Here is a 27,754-nt window from a genome sequence, read left to right as displayed (position 1 = left end):
CTGTCAGAAGTTCCAGACGTTCAGGCTTTTTGTCAGGCTTTGGCCAGGATTAAACCTGTGTTTAAAGCTGTGGCTCCACCATGGAGTTTAAACCTTGTTCTTAACGTTTTACAGGGTGTTCCGTTTGAACCCCTTCATTCCATTGATATAAAGTTGTTATCTTGGAAAGTTCTATTTTTAATGGCTATTTCCTCGGCTCGAAGAGTCTCTGAGTTATCAGCCTTACATTGTGATTCTCCTTATTTGATTTTTCACTCGGATAAGGTAGTTCTGCGTACTAAGCCTGGGTTCTTACCTAAGGTAGTCACTAACAGGAATATCAATCAGGAGATTGTTGTTCCATCCTTGTGCCCAAATCCTTCTTCGAGGAAGGAACGTCTTTTGCACAATCTGGATGTAGTTCGTGCCCTTAAATTTTATTTACAGGCAACTAAAGATTTTCAACAAACGTCTTCCCTGTTTGTCGTTTACTCTGGTCAGAGGAGAGGTCAAAAAGCTTCTGCTACCTCTCTCTCTTTTTGGCTTCGTAGCATAATTCGTTTAGCTTATGAGACTGCTGGACAACAGCCTCCTGAAAGAATTACAGCTCATTCCACTAGAGCTGTGGCTTCCACTTGGGCCTTTAAGAATGAGGCCTCTGTTGAACAGATTTGCAAGGCTGCAACTTGGTCTTCGCTTCATACTTTTTCCAAATTTTACAAATTTGACACTTTTGCTTCCTCGGAGGCTATTTTTGGGAGAAAGGTTCTTCAGGCAGTGGTTTCTTCTGTATAAAGAGCCTGCCTATCCCTCCCGTCATCCGTGTACTTTTGCTTTGGTATTGGTATCCCACAAGTAATGATGACCCGTGGACTGATCACACTTAACAGAAGAAAACATAATTTATGCTTACCTGAGAAATTCCTTTCTTCTGTAGTGTGATCAGTCCACGGCCCGCCCTGTTTTTTAAGGCAGGTAAATATTTTTTAAATTATACTCCAGTCACCACTACACCCTTGGCTTCTCCTTTCTCGTTGGTCCTTGGTCGAATGACTGGAGGTGACGTAGAGGGGAGGAGCTATATAGCAACTCTGCTGGGTGAATCCTCTTGCACTTCCTGTAGGGGAGCAGTTAATATCCCACAAGTAATGATGACCCGTGGACTGATCACACTACAGAAGAAAGGAATTTATCAGGTAAGCATAAATTATGTTATTACCCATTCCCCAGTTTTGCATAACCAACACTGTTATGTTAATACACTTTTTACCTCTGTGATTACCTTGTATCTAAGCCTCTGCAGACTGCCCCCTAATCACAGTTTTTTGTCAGACTGGTAGCCTGAAAGTTTAATTTTGTCTAGACTGTCCCTTTAAGTGCCTGGATTGGATGTATCTTGTATCCGCTGTTTTGGTTATACACAAAGCTGTCTAGGCATCTCCAAGGTAAAAGTAACAATACCATCATCTAAAAAAGGGTCAGCGATTACAGGATAAATTATACACAATAGGAGTCGCCTGTTTTTACTCAGAAGTCATTTTTAAAGACACGTAGAACAACAGCTAAGGAGATAGCACTGCCACAGTAGCCCTTTCATGATTCAACTTTCTAATTTATTTATATTGTCACGTTTTCTTTGTTCTCTTGGTGTCTTTTGTTCAAAAGCTGGGACATAAGCTCAGGCACGTGCACTTGTCTGGAGCGCTGTGTTATCAAGTTGCAAGAGCACTAAATGGCAGCACTATTTCCTGTCATGTTGTTCTTCAGACACCTACCTAGATATGCCTTCAACAAAGAACACCATAGGAACTAAGCAAATTTAAAGTAAATTGGAATTTTTTTTGAAAATGGTTTGCTCTGTCTGATTCACAAAAGAACATTTTTGGATTTCATATAACTTTAAGTGCACTTAAAGGGACACTGAACCCAAATATTTTCTTTTGTAATTCAGAAAGAGCATGCAATTTTAAGCAACTTTCTAATTTGCTCCTATTATCAATTTTTCTTCATTCTCTTGCTATCTTTATTTGAAAAAGAAGGCATCTAAGCTTTTTTTGGTTTCAGTACTCTGGACAGCACTTTTTTATTGGTGGATGAATTTATCCACCAATCAGCAAGGACAACCCAGGTTGTTCACCAAAAATGGGCCGGCATCTAAACTTACATTCGTGCATTTCAAATAAATATACCAAGAGAATGAAGAAAATTTGATAATAGGAGTAAATTAGAAAGTTGCTTAAAATTTTATGCTCAATCTGAATCATGAAAGAAAAAATTTGGGTACAGTGTCCCTTTAAGGGTTTCAGATGCTTAGGGAACATATGCCACTGTGTTGGACTGTGCAATTACTTACAGTTTAATTTTATTCACAACATGAATTTCCTATAGAAAAAGCAACAACATAACTGCAGTTTGCATTGTGAATAACCTCTACTATATTTATTGACCTCCTTCAGAAAATAGAAATAGACAACCTCAACCAATCATAAAAAAGAAAGACAGGCACTAAGCAGAACTACTTGACTGTTCTATCATAATGTATATAACCTATCTTCCCTATGGTTATAGACTTTGACTGTAGCATTAAAACATTCCTTTTCCTTTTAAGTGGCTAAAATATATAAAAAAAAATGCCTATCCAACATGAACAAATGAAATAGGCACAAATTCATTCAATGTCAAGGCTGCAAGTTGCACATCATATCTCAACCTTTGAAAATGTAAATTTGGTTTATTTTACAAACAGCCAAAATAAGCTTTTGTGTACAGCTCACTCCTTTTTAGATACGGAGAATTCTGAGGACGCTGAAAGAGCCAAATAGATAATGACAGAGACTAAAAAATGTTACCAAGAGAAACAGGGTCTCAATAAAGTTCACAAAAATAAGTGGAAAAAAACATCAACTGAAAATGACTCGCTCCTGAAGTTGAACAATCCTTACAGTTAGGCATGAAAGGACTAAAATGAACTTTTATTTGAGCTAAATTGCATTTTAGTTGTAAATACAATTTTAAGAGACTTTTTTTATTTTTGTTTCCATTATCAAATTTAATTTGTTCTCTGAACACATCGGGTGAACCAAAGGCAAGAGTCATATATATTTGCAGACACCAATCAGCAGCTAGCTCTAATTAGTGCATTGCTGCTCCTGAGCCTACCAACCGTTTCAACAAAGGATACCAAGAGAATGAAGCAAATTAGTTCATAGAAGTACATTGGAAAGTTTGAAATTGTATGCCCTATCTGAATAATGAAAGTTTAATATTGCTGTTCCTTTAAAATTTCATTAGGTCATCAGGTATCTCAACTGAGAATGGGCCCACACATCTAGGGGGCCTCTCAGACCCAATCAGAAGAGACACTGTTACAGGAGGGTCTGTTGGGGCTTGGGTTCCACATGCATCATGTCTGGCCTCTCTGTGTGTCTCCACTCCTGCAACCTTTCAAAAATGGTGGCAGGGTTTCCAAGATGGCCACCACAATGTTTTTGTACTGCAAAACCTGCCACCATATTTGTACAGGATGCTGTGCACGTGCATATCCTTTGGCATGGATTATCCAAAGGAGAAAGATGACTCCCAGTCACAGAGAAGTAGCAACTCTTGCTCCGATATGAGCAGGATTTATCAAAACAATTCTCCTAAAACTGCACCCATAAATCCGCATATGACTGTATCCCCCGATTCATTAATGCGAGCTGCGCCTAAAATTGGGTAAGTCTTACTATACATTCACAGTTTTTTGTCAGACTTGCATTGTAGCCAATCAGTGGTGACTCATAAATAAGTAAAAGTAACAATACCACCATCTAAAAAAGGGTCAGCGATTACAGGGTAAATGATACACAATAGGAGTCATTTTTTAAAGACACATAAAACAGCTAAGGAGACAGCACTGCTACAGAAGCCCTTTCATGATTCAGATAGAGCATGCAATGTTAAACAACTTTCTAATTTATTTATATTGTCATGTTTTCTTTGTTCTCCTGGTGTCTTTTGTAGAAAAGCAGGGACATAAGCTCAGGCACGTGCACTTGTCTGGAGCGCTGTGTTATCAAGTTGTAAGAGCACTAGATGGCAGCACTATTTCCTGTCATGTTGTTCTTCAGACACCTACCTAGATATGCCTTCAACAAAGAACACCATAGGAACTAAACAAATTTAAAGTAAAGTGTAAACTTTTTTTGAAAATGGTTTGCTCTGTCTGATTCACTGTCAGACACTGCTGATCGGGTTGATTGCTGTCTGCCGCTCAGAGGCGACGAACCAGTTAAGGAGCAGTGGTCTTAAGAAACAGGGGCATCAGGGGCCGTTCGGCCCTTGATAAATCGGCCCCAGAGAATAACGTTTTCAATTTACTTCTATTATCAGATTTGCTTTGTTCTCATTATATTCTTTGTTGAAGAGATACCTAGGTAGGTAGCGTGCATGTCTGGAGCACTACATGACAGGAGATAGTGCTGCCATATAGTGCTCCTGCTAATGTATATCATTGTTGCAGAACTGCTGCCATATAGTGCTGCAGACTCATGGGCTTACATGCCTGATCTTCAACAAAGGATAACAAAAAACATGAAGAAAATTTGATAACAGAAGTTAATTTTAAGGTTGTTTAAAATTGCATGTTGTATTTTATGTCCCTTTTAATAGCTGATCTATACTATATATTTGATAAAATACTATGTTGGGTGCTAACAAGTGTTGCCCCAAATAACAAGAGCTACTGCTTATTCTTGGTTCTCATTTCCTTCTTTCCTTGTCCTGGGTAGAGCATAAAGGGACAACCTCTCCTCCTATGACTGGTGAGTGACACCTTTCAGAATTTGGGGTACTGCAATACCGATTGGAAATGTTTAATGCCCACCAGAAATGTCACTGGACCTGCTGCTGATATGGAGGTAGGCAAAGTGCACACCTTGGGGTCAATTTAACAAGAGGCGAGCGGACATGTTTTGCTGTCTTGTGAAATGCGTATGCAATGCCGCCCTCTGCACATTCGCTGCCAATCGGCAGCTAGAAAGGGGTGTCAATCATCATTTAAGCAGCTCTCAACCTATTGGCTGATTTGAAATTTTCAGCCAATAGGAATGCAAGGTACCACAATAAAAAATGGTTACCTCGCATTCAATCTTCAGTGTGCAGCAGACGATCGCATGTAGAGGAGCCACCACGTCAGATGACCGCGCCGCCGCCGCCGATCCGTCTCCGCTCTGCGCCACCTCAGCTCCGCGACCCCTGGATGAAGATTGAAGGGCTCTGCGACACAGGGATGAAGATTGAAGATGGCTCTGCGACCCCTGGATGAAGATTGAAGATGGCTCTGCGACACCGGGATGAAGATTGAAGATGGCTCTGCGGCACCGGGATGAAGATTGAAGATGGCTCTGTGGCACCGGGATGAAGATTGAGGATGGAGCCGCCTGGAAGAAGACCTTCATTGCCGGACTTCAGGAATGGTGAGCACCTATTTCGGGGTTAGTGTTAGTTGTTTTTTTTTTAGTGTTTTCTTTTTTTTAGATTTGGGTTTTTATTTTTTTTAAATGGGAACTAAAAGAGTTCATTAGGTTTTTTTTGTTTGTTCTTTTTAAAATATTTTTATTGAAAGCCATAGTTGTACAAAATGCAAATAAAAAGTTATCACATTGACGGCATTTTACAGTTTGTTGTGAAAGTTCTTTAGGCTTTAAATAAAAGTCAAAATAAAACAAAAACAAATATGCATAAATTATTAACAATGTTGAGTAACAATAAGCATGACTGTATTATGTATAGGTAAAGTTCATGCTTTACCTAATTGTTCCCAACCACAAAATATGTCTGATATTCTAGATCACAGTAATACACTACATTTATGCAGTGACGTGCGGTGAGGTGAGAGGCTGGTGAGGCACTAGATATGATACGCCAGAGAAACACATATACCGCAGGCCGCAAGTACCCCCAACAGGGCAGGTTTTAATTATAGCTGAACCAGTGCATAGATTAAATAATCAGCTGATGGGTCAGAGCAGGTTAGTAACCATGGTGATACTGATCAGCTGATTATTTTACCTGTGCACTGGTTCAGCTATAAGAAAACCTTGCCTGTTGGGGGTACTTGAGGACCACGGTTAGGATACATTGCACTAAAGCACTTGAATATAATATATACATAAATACCTAAGTCAGCCTGTTAACTACTTAAAGGCTTAGTACACTGACACAACCAGGGGCATCTGGAAACATCTAATTAGGGAAGGGGGTAAAAAAAAAAAATGATCCAATTATAATAATGTCAGACTTGTTGTCAGTGGCAATGTTCTAGATGGAATAAGGTATTACCTACTGGTAACTAGTGAATTTAGTTGTGCTGTCATACTTAGGCCTTGGGAAATATGCTGCTCAAAGCCTTGTGTATTCAACAATGAACTCTAGAGACAGTGTCAATAGGACCACCTATGCCACCATACATGACACTGACAGTAGTTAACTTACCGGCGTGAGGCGTCCTCCAGCCATCCAGGGCAGTCAGTCAGTGGCACTGGTTGTGTGGTCTGGCTGCTGGCACTTCTAGTTCTACTAGGCAGTAGGAGCACTCACTGGGGCTGAGTAGGCTCAGGCTAAGCAGCTCCTCTTCACCTGAGTCCTTAGTCCTTGTGCATCATAATCTTGAAACCTAAAAAATAGGCAGTAACAGTTATAGGGTGGTGCTTAAGCAAAACCAGTTGTTATTTTGGCACCTCGGCCACAAAAATTGCCAACATATTGGAATTTTCAAGCCCGATTTTTCTACATCCAATTCTCTACCCAGTCATTTTACTGGGGGTCCAGTGCCAATAGTGATTAGTCCTATCCTACAGACAATGAGATCAGAAAGGGCAGGAATCTAGACACTCAGGGTAGGAAGGGTTAATACAAGTACTAAAGGAAGAAAAAAGCAGGTGACTATACAGCTAAAATATAATAGAGGAAAAACTAGGAAAGATAGAAAGAGCAAGACACGGGGTAACTTTAAACTCAGGAGAGGATAGGTAATAGAAGATGATCCTGTTTTGTAAATGTAATTCAATCAACCCTATATTACAGCCAGATACATGTAATTACTGCAGTTAAGTTACAGACTTGAAGAAACCTTGCAATATTTCAAATATTGTAATGTTTCTTCAAGTCTGTAACAACTACAGTAATTACATGTAATCTGGCTATAATACAGTGTTTATTGAATTACATACATTTACAAACAGGATCATCTTCTATTACCTATCCTGTCTCCTATGTTTAAAGTTACCCCGTGTCTTGCTCTTTCTATCTTTCCTAGTTTTTCCTCTATTATATTTTAGCTGTATAGTCACCTGCTTTTTTCTTCCTTGGACCTTTTACTTTAGTACTTGTATTAACCCTGTCCCTTTCTGCCCTGAGTGTCTAGATTCCTGCCCTTTGCCATCTTATTGTCTGTAGGATAGGAAGGACTAATCAATATCTGAATAGTAGTTACTTTAATTAGAAAATTTAAGCAAGAGTAGGGTGGGCTTTATTATTTGAGTAAAAACATGCGTTTTCCACACATACATATACTGTATATTGTGTTTATGTATGCATGTGTAATGTATTTAATTTAATAATGTCAGCTCAGCTGCAAGTGAAATATTATTTTTCACTTGCTGCTAATTTAGCTAACCCATGACATTATTAAATTAAATACATGCATACATAAACACAATATATGTGTGGAAAACACGTTTTACTTTTTACTCAAATAATAAAGCCTACTGACCTACTCTCACTTACATTTTCTAATTAAACTATAAGTATATAACCTATATTACAATTTGTGAGAACCCAGATTTACTGACAGGATAAAGTTCAGAGGTTTTTAAGTAATGGAGTAATAAGGGATTACAATTTGTTAATCAAATGTTTCATGTATTTTCTAAATTGGTTGAATATTTTGAAACTCTTAAATTTAGATTTTGATGTTCAGATAAACATTTTGTTTTGCATATTTGCAATTGAGAAGTTAGTTATTGTAATGAAATAGCACATAACTTGGAAGAGATGTCAAATTGGGAGGCATTTGTAAAATTGTTGAAACAATGCATGGTTGGCAAACATTCAATATCATGCATTGTTGTAAAATTATGTGACAAAATATGATGCTGCTATAATGTATATTAGAAGAGCTTATATACAGATGGAGTAGGAATTATGAGTACAACATAAAGTCTTTTGAAATATCAAAAAAATATAGTCAGCCATGCATATTATATTTTAAAAACTTTTGGATATGTTCTTATAATTTTATTCCTTCCTACCATTAAAACTGTATTAAAAAAATATATATGTTGTTTTATCTCTGTATCTCTATCTATCCTTTACATAAAAAATAAGTCAGTTCTATTTTTTTACTTAATATTTTGGATACCCAATAAATCAATTTACAGCAGAATCCCTTTATTTTGTGGGGGCAATAAAAATGCATTCGATAATATTATAGTATCCCACTAAGCTATATCTTTTACAGAAAAATCTTAATTCTTCAATTTTAACATCATTTTAGGTGTTATAATAATTATAATGCCTAAAATGATGTTAAAATTGAAGAAGAATGAAGATGTTTCTGTAAAAGATATAGCTTAGTGGATAGGGCGGCATACTCATAGTTACTTTATAAAGCTTCAAATCTTGGCTGGTTAGGTATCTGTAATAGGGCAGCTCCGGGGTTTGCTCCTCAACTGAACTCAACTCTCAACTCGTGGCGGCACCCGGAGTGGCACAACAATTACCCTCAGGCTGAGGCTCTCGCTCTACTGCTGACACAGTCGACCCTCTCACGACCACAAATTTAATGTCCGTCACACCAACCAATGTGAGTGGGCTGTTGGCAGGCAGCAGCTCCCGAGTCCAGCTTCTTCAGTGATTTCCCGCCTACGCCAATATCAGTGAGTCAGACCAGACGCCACTCACGTCCACGCCCGGCACGCCTCCTAAGCAATACTGGTAGCTGATTGGCTAATTCAGCTGCCTGGTATTAGCTCCATCATGGAGGCGGTTTGGAGAACCGCCTCCTTTGGAGCTTGTATGGGCCTGCAAGACCTACCACTAGGTGGCGCTAGCTGATAGTGAACTATTAACACTATCAAGCATCCATGTTGCACAATCAATGGAGGGCAGCTGAATGGCTCACTGCCTCTCCTGGCTTAATTGCGCAACATGGATGGGGATTGTATCGCTCACTGGTGGAGGGAGGGGGGTTGTGGGTCTGGGTAACTTGGGGGGCGTGGCCAGGAAAATGTAATGCACAAACCACTTTTTTTTTGTTTTTTTAATTAATAAAACCTTTTTTTTCTGATTTGACAGGGGAGGCGCTGCCTCCCCTGCCTCCTATCACTGCACGTCGCTGCATTTATGTCACGATAAAAAAAAAACCTAATGATTTTAATTCAACCTTTTTGGTGGACTGTGTGAAAGGAAGATTTTGGGATCTGTTTTTATATGTCTCCGTAGATGCTTGCATTTGTGCGTACGTATCTAAGTTTTTAGTTTTTAGAAAGTGACATTTTTCCAAAGATAGAGTGTGGTTACATTCTTGTAGCCATTGCGGTAATGAGGGGAGTTTGTCTGTTTTCCAATTTCTGGCCAGGAGAATTTTAAAGCTGTTACTAAGGATATTAAACCATTTCAGCTAGATTCCGAGTCTTGCGTTAGCCTTAAAAAGCAGCGTTGAGAGGTCCCAACGCTGCTTTTTAACGCCCGCTGGTATTACGAGTCTGGCAGGAGAGGGTCTACCGCTCACTTTTCTTCCGCGACTCGAGCTTACCGCAAATCCCCTTATGTAAATTGCGTATCCTATCTTTTTAATGGGATTTGCCTAACGCCGGTATTACGAGTCTTGGAAGAAGTGAGTGGTAGACCCTCTCCTGTCAAGACTCCTACCGCATTTAAAAGTCAGTAGTTAAGAGTTTTATGGGCTAACGCCGTAACATAAAACTCTTAACTAAAGTGCTACAAAGTACACTAACACCCATAAACTACCTATTAACCCCTAAACCGAGCCCCCCCCCCCCACATCGCAAACACTTAAATAAAGTTTTTAACCCTTAATCCGCAGACCGGACATCACCGCCACTGTAATAAATATATTAACCCCATAAACCGCCACACTCCCGCCTCGCAAACACTAGTTAAATTTTATTAACCCCTAATCTGCCATCCCTAACATCGCCAACACCTATCTACATTTATTAACCCCTAATCTGCCGCCCCCAACGTCACTGCCACTATATTAAATTTATTAACCCCTAAACCTAAGTCTAACCCTAACCCTAACACCCCCCTAACTTAAATATAATTTAAATAAAACGAAATAAAATTACTACAATTAAATAAATTAATCCTATTTAAAACTAAATACTTACCTATAAAATAAACAATAAGATAGCTGCAATATAACTATTAGTTACATTTGTATCTATCTTACGGCTAGATTTAGAGTTTTGTCGGTAAGGACCCGAAAAGCTAACGCCGGCTTTTTTCTGGCCGCACCATAAAAATAACTCTGGTATTGAGAGTCCACATAAAGGCTGCGTTAGGCTCCAAAAAAGGAGCGTAGAGCATATTTAACGCAGCTTCAACTCTCGATACCAGAGTTGCTTACGCAAGCGGCCAGCCTCAAAAACGTGCTCGTGCACGATTCCCCCATAGGAAACAATGGGGCTGTTTGAGCTGAAAAAAAACCTAACACCTGCAAAAAAGCCGCGTTCAGCTCCTAACGCAGCCCCATTGTTTGCTATGGGGAAACACTTCCTACGTCTGCACCTAACACTTTAACAAGTACCCCGAGTCTAAACACCCCTAACCTTACACTTATTAACCCCTAATCTGCCGCCCCCGCTATCGCTGACCCCTGCATATTATTATTAACCCCTAATCTGCCGCTCCGTAAACCGCCGCTACTTACATTATCCCTATGTACCCCTAATCTGCTGCCCTAACATCGCCGACCCCTATATTATATTTATTAACCCCTAATCTGCCCCCCACAACGTCGCCTCCACCTGCCTACACTTATAAACCCCTAATCTGCCGACAGGACCGCACCGCTATTATAATAAAGTTATTAACCCCTAATCCGCCTCACTAACCCTATAATAAATAGTATTAAATAGTATTAGTATTGATCCAATCAGCCAATCGGATTGAACTTGATTCTGATTGGCTGATTCCATCAGCCAATCAGAATATTCCTACCTTAATTCCGATTGGCTGATAGAATCCTATCAGCCAATCGGAATTCGAGGGACGCCATCTTGGATGACGTCATTTAAAGGAACCGTCATTCGTCGTTCAGTCGTCGGCCAGGATGGATGTTCCGCGTCGGAGGTCTTCAGGATGCTGCCGCTCCGCTCCGGATGGATGACTATAGAAGATCCCGCTTGGATGAAGACTTCAATCGGATGGAAGACCTTTTCTGCCCCGCTTGGATGAAGACTTCTACCGGATGGAGGACCTCTTCTTGCTCCGCTTGGATCAAGACTTCGGACCCTCTTCTGGACCGATCGCTGAACCCGGTGAGGTGAAGACAAGGTAGGGAGATCTTCAGGGGCTTAGTGTTAGGTTTATTTAAGGGGGGTTTGGGTTAGATTAGGGGTATGTGGGTGGTGGGTTGTAATGTTGGGGGGGGGTATTGTATGTTTTTTTTTACAGGCAAAAGAGCTGAACTTCTTGGGGCATGCCCCGCAAAGGGCCCTGTTCAGGGCTGGTAAGGTAAAAGAGCTTTGAACTTTAGTAATCTAGAATAGGGTAGGGTATTTTTTTATTTTGGGGGGCTTTGTTATTTTATTAGGGGGCTTAGAGTAGGTGTAATTAGTTTAAAATTGTTGTAATATTTTTCTTATGTTTGTAAATATTTTATTATTTTTTGTAACTTAGTTCTTTTTTATTTTTTGTACTTTAGTTAGTTTATTTCATTGTAGTTATTTGTAGGTATTGTATTTAATTAATTTATTGATAGTGTAGTGTTAGGTTTAATTGTAGGGAATTGTAGGTATTTTATTTAATTAATTTATTGATAGTGTAGTGTTAGGTTTAATTGTAACTTAGGTTAGGATTTATTTTACAGGTAAATTTGTAATTATTTTAACTATTTTAGCTATTAAATAGTTCTTAACTATTTAATAGCTATTGTACCTGGTTAAAATAAACACAAAGTTGCCTGTAAAATAAATATTAATCCTAAAATAGCTATAATATAATTATAATTTATATTGTAGCTATATTAGGATTTATTTTACAGGTAAGTATTTAGCTTTAAATAGGAATAATTTATTTAATAAGAGTTAATTTATTTCGTTAGATTTAAATTATATTTAAGTTAGGGGGGGTGTTAGTGTTAGGGTTAGACTTAGCTTTAGGGGTTAATACATTTATTAGAATAGCGGTGAGCTCCAGTCGGCAGATTAGGGGTTAATGTTTGAAGTTAGGTGTCGGCGATGTTAGGGAGGGCAGATTAGGGGTTAATACTATTTATTATAGGGTTAGTGAGGCGGATTAGGGGTTAATAACTTTATTATGATAGCGGTGCGGTCCGCTCGGCAGATTAGGGGTTAATAAGTGTAGGCAGGTGGAGGCGACGTTGTGGGGGGGCAGATTAGGGGTTAATAAATATAATATAGGGGTCGGCGGTGTTAGGGACAGCAGATTAGGGGTACATAAGTATAACGTAGGTGGCGGTCGGCAGATTAGGGGTTAAAAAAATGTAATCGAGTGGCGGCGATGTGGGGGGACCTCGGTTTAGGGGTACATAGGTAGTTTATGGGTGTTAGTGTACTTTAGAGTACAGTAGTTAAGAGCTTTATGAACCGGCGTTAGCCTAGAAAGCTCTTAACTACTGACTTTTTTCTGCGGCTGGAGTTTTCTCGTTAGATTTCTAACGCTCACTTCAGACACGACTCTAAATACCGGAGTTAGAAAAATCCCATTGAAAAGATAGGATACGCAATTGACGTAAGGGGATCTGCGGTATGGAAAAGTCGCGGCTGAAAAGTGAGCGTTAGACCCTTTTTTGAGTGACTCCAAATACCGGAGGTAGCCTAAAACCGGCGTTAGGAGCCTCTAACGCTGGTTTTCACGGCTACCGCCAAACTCCAAATCTAGGCCTTAGGGTTTATATTTATTTTACAGGCAACTTTGTATTTATTTTAACTAGGTAAAATAGTTATTAAATAGTTATTAACTATTTAATAACTACCTAGTGAAAATAAGTACAAATTTACCTGTAAAATAAATCCTAACATAAATTACAATTACACCTAACACTACACTATCATTAAATGAATTACCTAAACTAACTACAATTAAATACAATTAAATTAAATAAACTAAAGTCCAAAAAAAACCAAAACACTAAATTATAGAAAATAAAAAAATAATTACAAGAATTTTAAACTAATTACACCTAATCTAATCCCCCTAACAAAATAAAAAAGCCCCCCAAAATAATAAAAAATCCCTACCCTACAATAAATTACAAATAGCCCTTAAAAGGTCTTTTTTTGCGGGGCATTGCCCTAAAGTAATCAGCTCTTTTACCTGTAAAAAAAAATACAATACCCCTCCACACACCCAACCCTACTCTAAAACCCACCCAATCCCCCCTTAATAAAACCTAACACTACCCCCTTGAAGATCACCCTACCTTGAGACGTCTTCACCCAACCTGGCACAAGTGACCCTCCAGAGGGGCAGAAGTCTTCATCCAGACGGCATTTTCTATCTTCATCCATCCGGAGCGGAGCGTGTCCATCTTCAATCCAGCCGACGCGGAGCATCCTCTTCAAAGTCCAAGCAAAGATTGAAGGTTCCTTTAAATGACGACATCCAAGATGGCGTCCCTTCAATTCCAATTGGCTTATAGGATTCTATCAGCCAATCAGAATTAAGGTAGGAAAAATCCTATTGGCTGATTGGATCAGCCAATAGGATTGAGCTCACATTCTATTGGCTGTTCCAATCAGCCAATAGAATGCGAGGTCAATTCTATTGGCTGATTGCATGAGCCAATAGGATTTTTCCTACCTTAATTCCGATTGGCTGATAGAATCCTATAAGCCAATTGGAATTGAAGGGACGCCATCTTGGATGTCGTCATTTAAAGGAACCTTCATTCTTCGCTTGGACTTCGTTTGAAGAGGATGCTCCGCATCGGCTGGATTGAAGATGGACACGCTCCGCTCCGGATGGATGAAGATAGAAGATGCCGTCTGGATGAAGACTTCTGCACGTCTGGAGGTCCTCTTCTGCCCGGATCGGATGAAGACTTCTGCCCCTCTGGAGGACCACTTGTGCCCGGCTGGGTGAAGACGTCTCAAGGTAGGGTGATCTTCAAGGGGGTAGTGTTAGGTTTTATTATGGGGGGATTGGGTGGGTTTTAGAGTAGGGTTGGGTTTGTGGGTGGTGGGTTGTAATGTTGGGGGGGTATTGTATTTTTTTTACAGGTAAAAGAGCTGATTACTTTCGGGTAATGCCCCGCAAAAGGCCCTTTTAAGGGCTATTTGTAATTTAGTATAGGGTAGGGCTTTTTATTATTTTGGGGGGCTTTTTTATTTTATTAGGGGGATTAGATTAGGTGTAATTAATTTTAAATTGTAATTATTTTATTATTTTTTGTAATTTAGTGTTTGTTGTTTTTCATACTTTAGTTTATTTAATTTAATTGTAGGTAATTTAGTAAATTAATTTAATGATAGTGTAGTGTTGTAGGTGTAATTGTAACTTAGGTTAGGCTTTATTTTACAGGTAAATTTGTATTTATTTTAACTAGGAAGTTATTAAATAGTTAATAACTATTTAATAACTATTGTACCTAGTTAAAATAAATACAAAGTTGCCTGTAAAATAAATATAAACCCTAAAATAGATACAAATGTAACTATTAGTTATATTGTAGCTATCTTATGGTTTATTTTATAGATAAGTATTTAGTTTTAAATAGGAATAATTTATTTAATTGTAGTTTTATTTAGATTTATTTAAATTATATTTAAGTTAGGGGGGTGTTAGACTTGGGTTTAGACTTAGGTTTAGGGGTTAATAAAATTAATATAGTAGCGGCAATGTTGGGGGTGGCAGATTAGGGGTTAATAAGTGTAGTTAGGTTGCAGCGATGTTGGGGGGGCAGATTAGGGGTTAATAAATATAATGTAGGTGTCGGCGATGTTGGGGGCAGCAGATTAGGGGTTAATAAGTATAATGTAGGTGGCGGCGGTGTCCGGAGCGGCAGGTTAGGGGTTAATAATATAATGCAGGTGTCGGCGATGTCGGACGGCAGATTAGGGGTTAATAAATGTAATATTAGGGGTGTTTAGACTCGGGGTTCATGTTAGAGTGTAGACATAAAACGTATTTCCCCATATAATCAATGGGGCTGCGTTAGGAGCTGAACGCTGCTTTTTTGCAGGTGTTAGATTTTTTTCCAGCTGAATCTGCCCCATTGTTTCCTATGGGGAAATCGCGCACGAGCACGTTTAGCCAGCTTACCGCTACCGTAAGCAACGCTGGTATTGAGGTGAGATGTGGAGCTAAATTTTGCTCTACGCTCACCTTTTTGCGGCTAACGCCAGGTTTAAAAAAACCTCTAATACCAGCATTGTCTTAAGGGAGCGTTAAAAAAAAATGGCTCATTAGCAACACACCCCTGTTACCGCAAAACTCGTAATCTAGGTGGTTTTTTTGTAGGTGTAGACCATTTTTTAGGGACTTTTAAAGAACTATAGGCATAGGTCTAGTGGAGTACTGTATTCTAGTATCTTGCTCGCTTCTTGTGAAATTATTTTCCCAGGTGTCGGTTAAGTTTGGGCATTTCCACCATATGTGGGCCATATGACCATCAGGGGATACACATCTCCAACAATTAGCAGTTTGCAGGTGATACATTTTTTGACAGCGAGCAGGGGTTAGGTACCATCTCTGTAAATAGATTAAAGGGACAGTCTAAAGTCTAAAATTATCTTTCATGATTCAGATAAAGCATTATCTTTTAAGCAACTTTCCAATTTACTTTTATCACCAATTTTGATTTGTTCACTTGGTATTCTTAGTTGAAAGCTAAACCTTGAGGTTCATATGCTTATTTCTTAGACCTTGAAGGCAGCCTCTGCATTTGACAGTTTTTCACCACTAGAGGGTGTTAGTTCATGTGTTTCATATAGATAACATTGAGCTCATACACGTGAATTTACCGAGGAGTGAGCACTGATTGGCTAAAATGCAAGTCTGTCAAAACTTGAAATAAGGGGGCAGTCTGCAGAGGCTTAGATACAAGGTGTATTATTATTATTACTGTGTTGGTTATGCAAAACTGGGGAATGGGTAATTAAGGGATTATCTATCTTTTAAAACAACAAAAATTCTGGTGTTGATTGTCCCTTTAAGTTCGAGAAATCTACTGGAGACTGAGGATTTTTTTAATGCTAATGTATATGGATATGAGTCTGCGAAAGATATGTCTGTCCCTTTTTCGGTATTCCATCTGTCTATATAATATGGGGTTTGTCCAAGTAGGGGTTATTGTAGTATATTGTAAATAAGAGAGAGTGCATGTCTTGTAGGGGAGGGTTTGATGCAGAGAGATTCAAACAGAGTTAGAGATTTGATCATATTTCTATTTTGGGGATGATTTGAGATGTACGAGTGGCATTGTCTGTAGAAGAGTCAGTTCTGAAATGTGGGATAGCCCATGGCTATTAGATCTGAAAGTGTTGCGGAATGTTGCTCATTTCCCAAGTGATGGATCTGAAGAGACCTATTTGATGGGCTGAGGATTTTTTTTGGGTGTGTAAGGCCTGGTGTAAATTCTAAGTTATGAGTTAGAGATGTTTTACGGGAGAAAATTTGGATGAGACGTGGAGAGGTAATAAGGATCTTATCCCAGACTGTAAATCTTTCTTTGATAATCTGTTATGTCTTGTATGAAGTTAGTTCTGTCTTTTGGAGACCAACATAGGGCTCCTAGTTAGTGATATCATGTTCAAGTTGTACCCAGATCTTATTATGTATATTGGAGAACCAGTCAGTAATATGTTGGAGGAAGGTCACTTGTCGGTATTTCTGGAGGTCAGGGACTCCCAAACCTCCTAAGGTCATAGGGAGCTGCATAATTTTTTTTTATTGATCTGGGCTTTGAACTGTTTCCATATGAATTTGAGTATTTTGTTCTGTAGAGAAGTAATTAAGGTGTCTGGTAGTGATATAGGGAGGGTTTGGAATAGGTATTAAAGTCTGCGGAGGACATTCATTTTAATAATGTTAATTCTACCTAGCCATGATATCTGTTTCCTCATCCAAGAGGATAGGTCTGTGATTATATTTAGGAGGAGTGGTTTATAGTTACGTGTAAAAAGGTCAAGAGGATTAGGGGTTAGGTGTATTCCTAGGTATCGTAGTGAGTGTAGTTGCCATCTAAAAGTGCATATGTTCCTAACTCTTTGATCTTCATGGGTTGGTAGATTGATGTTTAGTATTTCAGATTTGTTCTTATTGATAAGGAAGTTTGATGAGTGGCCAAAATATTCTAATTGTTGTAAGATGTGTGGAATGGTCCTTAAAGGGTTGGTAATATAAAACAATATGTCTTTTGCATATAGCATTATCTTATGATGTGTATTCATGATTTGTAGACCAGTGATATCCGGGTGGTCCTGAATTTTGAGGGCTAAAACTTCTATTACGCACGTGAATAATAAGTGAGACAATGGGCAACGTTGTCTAGTGCTGCTCGATATGTTGAAGGGGCTGATAGAGAGCTATTTACTCTTACTTGGGCTGAGAGGAAAGAATAAATAGTGAATGTTTTATTTATAAATTATTGGCCTATGCTCATTTCCAGAAGAATTGTTTTCAGAAACTGCCAACTGACACGATTGAAAGCTTTCTCTGCGTCAGTCGACAGAACCAGGAGTGGGATATAGGGTGGTTTTTGGTGTATTCAATAAGGTGGACCGCTCAGATGGTATTGTCTCTGGCTTGCCTAGAAGGGACGAAACCCACTTGGTCTCTGTGTATAAGATCTGGAAGGGCCAGATTTAACCGATTGGCAAGGAATTTCGCAAATAATTTCAAATCAGTGTACAATAAAGGAATAGGCCTGTAATTTTCTACTTGTGTGACGTCTTTACGTTGTTTAGGAATTATCGAGATGTGGGCTTCTAGGGAATGTGTAGAGAAGGGGTTAGAATCTGATATTGAAGTAAAGAGAGTTAGAAGATGTGGGGAGAGGATGTCGGTGTAATGTTTGAAATAAAAGTTGGTAAAACCATCTGGGCCAGGGGCTTTATCCATTGCGAGATCTTTTATAGCTTTTTGAATTTCTTTTAACGAAAATCGTCGGTCTAGGGAATTTCTTTGTTCCTGGGACACCATAGGGATGTTAATGTCTGATAGATATTGGTTTAGTGGGTGGTTGGTGTCATTGGGATCAGTTGGACAGGTTTGAGAGGATGTTTGTGGGAGATTATAAAGGGTTTGGTAGTATGTACAAAAAGTTTCTGCGACTGAGGTAGTGTCACTGTATGAAGTGTTATGAGCAGAATTGATGGTTAGGATATATGATCTAGAAACATAGATATTGACGGCAGATAAGAGCCATAGGCCCAGCAATTCTGCCTGATATTACCTAACAGTATAAACTTATCTAGTTTGTAGGATAGCCTTATGCTTGTCCCATGCATTTTTAAAGTTCCCCACAGTGTTTGTCGCTACTACCTCTTGAGGAAGTTTATTCCATAAATCAATCACTCTTTCTGTAAAGAAGTGCTTCCTCAAATTACTCCTGAATCTACTACCCTTTAGCTTGAGCTCATGACCCCTTGTTCTTGAATTTTCCATTTTATGTAAAATACCCACAGCCTCAGTTTTACTAAGTTCTTTAACGTACTTGAAAGTTGCTATCATATCACCTCTTTCCCTTCTCTCCTCTAAGCTATACATATTTAGGACATTTAGCCTATCCTGGTAAGTTTTATTTTTTAGACCATGTACCATTTTGGTAGCCCTCCTTTGCACAGATTCAAGTTTGTTAATATCCTTCTGAAGATATGGCCTCCAGAACTGCACACAATACTCAAGACAAGGCCTAACTCATGATCTATAAAGTGGCATAAGAACCTTACTATTTCTGCTGCAAATACCTCTACCAATACATCCAAGCATTCTGCTAGCCTTACTCGCAGCATTACTGCATTGTTTACTAAGTTTTAAATCATCTGAAATAATAATTCCCAAGTCCTGTTCCTCATTTGTAACAGTCAGTAAAGTGTAATTGAGTCTGTAATTAACATTTGGATTTTTCTTCCCTAAATGCATTATTTTACACTTTGCTGTGTTAAACTTTAGATCCCAGTCGTTTGCCTAATCCTCCAACTGTTGTATATCACTTCTCATTTTGTCTACCCCCCCTGGAACATCCACTCTGTTACAAATTTTTGTATCATCTGCAAGCACATACTTTCCCCTGTAGCCCTTTGCTGATATCACAGATAAATATGTTAAACAAAACAGGCCCCAGAACTGACCCCTGAGGAACACCACTAGTAAACGCCCCCTCTGCTGAATGAACTCCATTTACTAAGACGCTTTGTTTTCCTTTTTAATTTGCATTCAAAAATTTTGCTACACTTGTCACCTTCGTAATAAATTTGTCAGAGTTTGCAAGCCAATCGTTTGCACTCTTTGTCTAGTAGTTGTCTAGTAGTTTGTTAACATAGTCTTTCTCAGTTTGTAAGTCCGAGGCAAGGGATTTATCTGTAGGGTTGAGTTGTGACTTTATTAAGTGAGTTACGTAATGCTTGGCACTGTTGTTTAATATAGTGGGATTGGAAACTCATAAGTTCTCCCCTCAGGGTGGATGTGTTAACATTTCTTCATTGATTTTCCAAATATACGTGGAGGGTGAGGCCGAAGGCCATAGTATTGTGCAAGAGACTAAAGAGTGATCTGTCCAAGTGGTCTGTAGGATGGAAGAGTGTGTTAGTAGTGATAGTGCATTAACATCGAGAACAAAGTAAATGATTCAGGAGAAACGTGAGTGTGGGTGGGAGGAAAAAGTGTACTCTCTAGAGTCCGGGTGTTGGATCCTCCAAGCGTCGTGAACCACTAGGTCTCTTAATTGGCGTTTTATATTATCAATTACTCTATGAGGTGTTGATAAGGTGCAATTAGAATTATCCACTTGGGGATCCAAGGTAATATTAAAGTCGCCACTCATAATAAGCATGCCTTTAGTGACTTCTAGTATTTTCTCGGTTAGAGAAATAAAAAATTTGTCTTGGTGTACATTGGGAGCGTATGTACTAACTAAAGTGACTGTAGTATTGAATAGTTTCCCTATTAAATAAGGTATCTCCCCTCTTTGTAAAGGTATCTACCCTCTTTTTTTTAAAGCCTATTCCAACTCCGTTGGTTTTGACGGTGTTTGAGGCGAAGTAGGAGGGGCCAAATTTGTATGAAAAAGTTTTAGGCTCTTTGCCTTTAAGAACATGTAATTCCTGCAAAAAAATGGTCTCCTTTTTTATGTATCAAATCTCTTATTGCTAGGTTCCTTTTGTGAGGGTTATTAAGGCCTTTAGTGTTGACTGTAAAGATATTTAACTTCCTTTTATCTTGTGTGGCCATTAGATGGGTGTATTGAGGTAGCAGTGAGGGCATCAGGCGTTAGTGTCCCCTGAAGAAGTTGGAGGGCCTGTGAGTTCCAGTGGAATACCCAGGCCTTTTGAGATCTTATCCAAGTTCTGAGGGCCTTTATAGATAAGGGTAGTGCCTTCATGAGGTATGATCAGGCTGAAAGGAAAGCTCCAACGATATTTAATTTGTTTGTCCTGTAAAGTAGCTGTGAGGAAGCGTGTTTCCCTTCTTTTTTGAATGGTGCTTGGGCACTGATCTGGGTATATTTGGATTGAGTGATCCAGATAAGGAATTGAATGCAATTTTCTTGCTTTTTGCCAAATATCTTCAATATTAGTGAATCTGAGAAATTTTATGATGACATCCCTGGGGGGTGCATTATGTGGAGAGGGGATTTCAAGGCCCTGTGGGCTATTTTTAATTCTACCGAGGGTGCCTGTGGGTTTTCTTTGATGCGTTGAAAGAGTCCCTGGAGGTAAGGTTGCAGATCTGCAGCTTTAATGTGTTTGGGGATACGGATTTTTCTTGAAGTAGGTCTAACTTTGTGTCTTGAACGTTGGTTTGAGTGAAAATTGAGCTTATCATATCAGTAACAGTATCTTGCGTTGCTTCTATTTCTTCAACTCTATGTCCCAGATCTGTGACATCTTTATGTATTGTAGATATTTCAGAGGTGATAAGAGTTTTGAGTGAATCAAAATCTTCTTTTGTTGGGAGATTGGCAATGTCTTGTTTAAGTTGTGCCACGTACTTAAAAGATGGTGGCGTTGTTTGAGATGAGGTCTGCTCTAACTCTGAAGTCTCTGGGATGTTAGAGACATTATTGTGCTGATTTTCAGCCAGTTGGGAAAAAGGAGCTAACTGAAACAGAGGCGCTAGGTTGTGTTTTAGAATGTCTGTCTCCTTTATTTTGCCATTGTGGCAAGATTGGAATAGAGAAGTCTCTAAGATGGAGGCTGAAGTTTTGTAGGGAACTTTTTGGCAGGAGTTATACTGTGCTGTAGATATGTGCAAAGTCAGGGATCTAGTTAAACTGTAGCTCATTATGAAGTGTTAGGTGCGTCCCTTTAAAGGCATAAATAAAGTCGACACAGGCAAATCTTGTTAAAAACACTGTAGTATAATAGGTAGCGTTATAAGGCACATATACAGTGATCTCTTTTTATTGCAAATTGCAAGGTGCTTGTGATCGGGTAGTAGAAGTGTACTGCCATGTGAATGCTAGCTAAAACGCTGAAGAAGTAAATGATGTACTTTATAATAGGGGGGATATATTTTTTAAAGTAAAAAAACTGTTAAACTTAGGGCAATGCCCTACAAAAGGCCCTTTTAAGGGTTATTAATAGTGTAGTCTTAGATTAGGGGGTGTTTTTATTTTGGGGTGGCTTTTTTGTTTTTATAGGGCTATTAGATTAGGTTTCATTTTTTTATTTTAGATAATTTCGTTTATTATTTTCTGTAATCTTAGATTTTGTTATTTTTTGGCGCGATGTGGGGGGTCGGCGGTTTAGAGGTTAATAGCTTTTATCAGTGTTGGCGATGTGGGGGGCCGGGGGTTTAGGGTTTATTAGGTTTATTTAGGGAGTTGCGATGTGAGGGGGTCGGTGGTTTAGAGGTTAATAGCTTTAATCAGGGTTGGCAATGTGGGGGGTTGGCGGTTAAGAGGTTAATAGCTTTATTTAGTGTTTTGGCGATGTGAATAAACGGCGGTTTAGGGGTTATTAGACTAGGGGTTTATGTTAGGGTAACAAACAAACCTGCACAACGGAGCGCCCTTGGGGTAGTTAGATGATTATTAAAAGGTGTAAGTTAGGCACAAAAATAGAGAGAGGGTATAAAGTTAATTTCCACAGTGGGATAACTCTATCTTTTATAGTAGATTCCAGACGGCAGCCATAGTTCCCTGTGTGTCTGCACACACACCCATGATCACAGGAAATCCAGAGAGGGAACAAAAAAACAGCGCTCCAAGCCCAGAAAAAAAAAAAGAAAAAAAAGGGTGTTAGGTTTTACAAAACTTTGTTTTCTCCATAGACAATGGGGAATGCGTTAATGCGATCGACATTTCGCAATCGCAGGTGTTTTTTTCTGACATTTTTTTTCGCCATTGATCTCTATGGGGGTACATGCACGAGCATGCCAAGTCGAAACTTTTTTTTGGTGCAGTATGGGTCTTACCGCACCATACCACCCAGCAAAAGAAAGTTTTAGGGTGACTATACCGGCGGTATAGAAATAGCGGTATGGCCCCATTGTACGCTACGGCTTTACCGCACAACTTGTAATCTCAGTCTGTGTTTAAAGGGACAGTCTAGTCAAAATTAAACTTTCATGATTCAAATAGGGCATGCAATTTTAAACAACTTTCCAATTTACTTTTATCAATCAAATTTGCCTGTTCTCTTGGTATTCTTTGTTGAAAGCTAAACCTAGGTAGGCTCATAAGCTAATTTCTTAGCCCTTGAAGGCCGCCTCTTATCTTAGTGCATTTTCACAGTTTTTCACAGATAGACAGTGTTAGTTCATGTGTGCCATATAGATACCATTGTGCTCACTCCCGTGGAGTTATGTATCAGCACTAAATGGCTAAAATGCAAGTCTATAAATAGCACTGAGATAAGAGGGCAGTCTGCAGAGGGTTAGATACAAGGTAATCACAGAGGTAAAAAGTATATTAATATAACTGTGTTGGTTATGCAAACTTGGGGAATGGGTAATAAAGGGATTATTTATCTATCTTTTTAAACAATAAAAATTCAGGAGCAGACTGTCCCTTTAAGAGCTAATCATAATCAGCAATCTCACCACCCTACCCTACCAATCCCTGGTGTATTATGCTTGGGAACTCTAATGCTTGTGGCTCCCAGAGCAAGAGTTTACCTGAGTGTTTAAGACCTTTGTGGGGTTAAGACTTGCAAATTAGGATTAGTGATGCAAAACTGGTGTGTTCTCCTGAATTACAGCATGCCATTTTAGCAAGAGAATTTCCCTTTAACTTGTTCCTAGGGTTGTCAATGATATAAATATAGCCCTGGTCATAATTCACTTTGGTAATGAATGGGTAAATATACAATTGTCTAAAGAATGAGTTTACAAATGCTCTGTCCCTGCTATATCTCAGGTTGTATTTGTACATAAATTGTCAATATGATATACGTGATGTTCCTTTTAATTAGTCAGTATTAGATTTAGTTTACTACCTGCAGCAAGTTACTGTATACATCTATTGTGTGTTGTTAGAGTGGATGTTACCTCTGTATTGTAAGAGAGGATATTACCTCTGTATTATGCACTTTTCTTAAGGATGAAACATCTGTCTGCTATTTATCAGTAACACTATCATCTGTACCGTGCCGCTAATACTTCTCCTTCACTAACAACATTCCACTGGCATTTCCCCCCAAGTAGTATTTGAGAGCTCTGAATAGATGCAAGGACATTTCACTTTGGTGGTTATCAGTGGAACAGCCTGAATAGTTTTTGTGAGATACACTGGGATGAAATGAAATAACAAGCCCTGCAGGACACTGAAAACCATAACGTCTCCTGAGACCTGCATGTGTAACACACAGAGATGGTGCCGTATTACTATAGCTGACTGGTGCCGTGTTACTATAGCTGACTGGTGCCGTGTTACTATAGCTGACTGGTGCCGTGTTACTATAGCTGACTGGTGCCGTGTTACTATAGCTGACTGGTGCCATATTACTATAGCTGACTGGTGCCGTATTACTAAAGCTGACTGGTGCCGTGTTACTATAGCTGACTGGTGCCGTATTACTATAGCTAACTGGTGCCGTATTACTAAAGCTGACTGGTGCCGTATTACTAAAGCTGACTGGTGCCGTATTACTATAGCTGACTGGTGCCATATTACTATAGCTGACTGGTGCCGTGTTACTATAGCTGACTGGTGCCGTGTTACTATAGCTGACTGGTGCCGTGTTACTATAGCTGACTGGTGCCGTATTACTATAGCTGACTGGTGCCGTGTTACTATAGCTGACTGGTGCCGTGTTACTATAGCTGACTGGTGCCGTGTTACTATAGCTGACTGGTGCCGTATTACTATAGCTGACTGGTGCCGTGTTACTATAGCTGACTGGTGCCATATTACTATAACTGACTGGTGCTGTGTTACTATAGCTGACTGGTGCCGTATTACTATAGCTGACTGGTGCCGTGTTACTATAGCTGACTGGTGCCATATTACTATAGCTAACTGGTGCCGTATTACTATAGCTGACTGGTGCCGTATTACTATAGCTGACTGGTGCCGTATTACTATAGCTAACTGGTGCCATATTACTATAGCTAACTGGTGCCGTATTACTATAGCTAACTGGTGCCGTATTACTATAGCTGACTGGTGCCGTATTACTATAGCTGACTGGTGCCGTATTACTATAGCTAACTAGTGCCATATTACTATAGCTAACTGGTGCCGTATTACTATAGCTAACTGGTGCTGTATTACTATAGCTGACTGGTGCCGTATTACTATAGCTGACTGGTGCCATATTACTATAACTGACTGGTGCTGTGTTACTATAGCTGACTGGTGCCGTATTTCTATAGCTGACTGGTGCCGTACTACTATAGCTGACTGGTGCCGTGTTACTATAGCTGACTGGTGCCGTATTACTATAGCTGACTGGTGCCGTGTTACTATAGCTGACTGGTGCCGTATTACTATAGCTGACTGGTGCCGTATTACTATAGCTAACTGGTGCCATATTACTATAGCTAACTGGTGCCGTATTACTATAGCTGACTGGTGCCGTATTACTATAGCTGACTGGTGCCGTATTACTATAGCTAACTGGTGCCATATTACTATAGCTAACTGGTGCCGTATTACTATAGCTAACTGGTGCCGTATTACTATAGCTGACTGGTGCCGTATTACTATAGCTAACTGGTGCCGTATTACTATAGCTAACTGGTGCCGTATTACTATAGCTGACTGGTGCCGTATTACTATAGCTGACTGGTGCCATATTACTATAACTGACTGGTGCTGTGTTACTATAGCTGACTGGTGCCGTATTTCTATAGCTGACTGGTGCCGTATAACTATTATAACTGACTTAGGGCTAGATTACGAGTTTTGCGTTATGAGGGGTGCGGTATTAACTTGCAAGTTATTGTCACCGCTGGTTTACAGATTTAAAAAAACCTGCCGTTATCAGGCAAGAAGTGAGTGTAAAGCAAAATTGAGCTCCATACCGCACTCCAATACCAGCGCTGCTGAAAGCTGCGGTGAGCTGGTTTTACGTGCTCGTGCACGATTTCCCCATAGACATCAATGAGGAGAGCCGGCTGAAAAAAAGCCTAACACCTGCAATAAAGCAGCGTAAAGCTCCGTAACGCAGCCCTATTGATTTCTATGGGGAAATAAAATTTATGTTTACACCTAACACCCTAACATGAACCCTGAGTCTAAACACCCCTAATCTTACACTTATTAACCCCTAATCTGCCGCCTCCGACATCGCCGACACCTACATTATATTAACTCCTAATCTGCCACTCCCGACATCGCCGACTCCTACATTATATTTATTAACCCCTAATCTCTGGCCCCCAATGTCGCCGCAACCTACCTACACTTATTAACCCCTAATCTGCCACCCCCAACGTTGCCGCCACTATAATAAACATATTAACCCCTAAATCGCCGTACTCCCGCATCGCAAAAACTAGTTAAATATTATTAACCCCTAATCTGCCGCCCCTAACATCGCCGACGCCACCTACCTACATTTATTAACCCCTAATCTGCCGCCCCCAACGTCGCCAACACTATACTAAATTTATTAACCCCTAAACCTAACCCTATATCTAACCCTAACACCCACTAACTTTAATGTAATTAAAATAAATCTAAATAAAACCTACTAGGCTTTCTTGATGGATGTCTTGAAGATGGAGCCGCTCCGCACCGGATGGATGAAGATAGAAGATGCCGTGGATGAAGACTTCTGCGGGCTTGGATGAAGACTTCGGCTGCTTAGATGAAGACTTCTGCCGGCTTCGATGAGGACTTCTGCCGCTTCGTTGAGGATGGATGTCGGGTCTTCAAAAACTGTAAGTGGATCTTCGGGGGTTAGTGTTAGGCTTTTTTAAGGGTTTATTGGGTGGGTTTTATTTTTAGATTAGGGGTTTGGGCACTTGAAAAAGAGCTAAATGCCCTTTTAAGGGCAATGCCCATCCAAATGCCCATTTCAGGGCAATGGGGAGCTTAGGTTTTTTTAATTAGGATTTTATTTGGGGGGTTGGTTTTGTGGGTGGTGGGTTTTACTGTTGGGGGGTTGTTTGTATTTTTTTTACAGGTAAAAGAGCTGATTTCTTTGGGGCAATGCCCCGCAAAAGGCCCTTTTAAGGGCTATTGTTAGTTTAGTTTAGGCTAGGGTTTTTTTTTTATTTTGGGGGGGCTTTTTTATTTTGATAGGGCTATTAGATTAGGTGTAATTAGTTTAAATATCTGATAATTTCTTTTTTTATTTTGTGTAATTTAGTGTTTTGTTTTTTTGTAATTTAGGTAATTGATTTAATTGTAGTGTAAGGTTAGGTGTTAGTGTAAGACAGGTTAGGTTTTATTTTACAGGTAAATTTGTATTTATTTTAGCTAGGTAGTTAGTAAATAGTTAATAACTATTTAGTAACTATTCTACCTAGTTAAAATAAATACAAACTTGCCTGTGAAATAATAACTATTAGTTATATTGTAGCTAGCTTAGGGTTTATTTTATAGGTAAGCATTTAGTTTTAAATTGGAATTATTTAGGTAATGATAGTAGTTTTTTTTTTCAATTTATTTTAATTATATTTAAGTTAGGGGGTGTTAGGGTTAGACTTAGGTTTAGGGGTTAATAAATTTAGTACAGTGGCGGTGACGTTGGGGGCAGCAGATTAGGGGTTAATAAATGTAGGTAGGTGGCTGTGATGTTAGGGGTGACAGATTAGGGGTTAATAATATTTAACTAGTGTTTGCGATGCGGGAGTGCGGCGGTTTAGGGGTTAGTATGTTTATTATAGTGGCGGTGATGTCCGGAGCGGCAGATTAGGGGTTAATATTTTTATTTTAGTGTTTGCGATGCCGGAGGGCCTCGGTTTAGGG

The sequence above is a fragment of the Bombina bombina genome, chromosome 2, assembly GCF_027579735.1.
Source record: "Bombina bombina isolate aBomBom1 chromosome 2, aBomBom1.pri, whole genome shotgun sequence".
Classification (NCBI taxonomy): domain Eukaryota; kingdom Metazoa; phylum Chordata; class Amphibia; order Anura; family Bombinatoridae; genus Bombina; species Bombina bombina.
Note: the sequence above shows the minus strand (reverse complement) of the source record.